At 64.8% G+C, this 216-nt stretch overlaps 1 protein-coding gene across 1 annotated transcript in view; it reads left to right on the top strand.

The window, feature by feature from the left end:
• LOC104523534 (integrator complex subunit 3-like) overlaps positions 1-216 on the top strand; it is a 6255-nt gene that overhangs the window by 2972 nt on the left and 3067 nt on the right.

Genomic DNA, 216 nt, shown 5'->3' with positions numbered 1-216 from the left:
GCAGGGCTGTGAGCGTGCAGGGGCTGCGAGCATGCAGCGGTGTGAGCGTGCAGCAGCACTTCTCCCACAGCAGGGAGGGAGCAGGGCTGGCACAGCCAGGTGATACGGGCTGGGCAGGGATTTGGTGGCATCTTGTCCCCAGGAGGTTTCCTCCCCAGTGATCTTGGGGAAGCAGAGGAGTGTGAACGCTGCCCATCATCCCCCGAGCCTGGGAGC

This window comes from Antrostomus carolinensis, unplaced genomic scaffold (assembly GCF_000700745.2).
Source record: "Antrostomus carolinensis isolate BGI_N321 unplaced genomic scaffold, ASM70074v2 scaffold35100, whole genome shotgun sequence".
In the NCBI taxonomy this organism is placed as follows: domain Eukaryota; kingdom Metazoa; phylum Chordata; class Aves; order Caprimulgiformes; family Caprimulgidae; genus Antrostomus; species Antrostomus carolinensis.
This window is presented reverse-complemented; position numbering and strand designations above follow the sequence as displayed.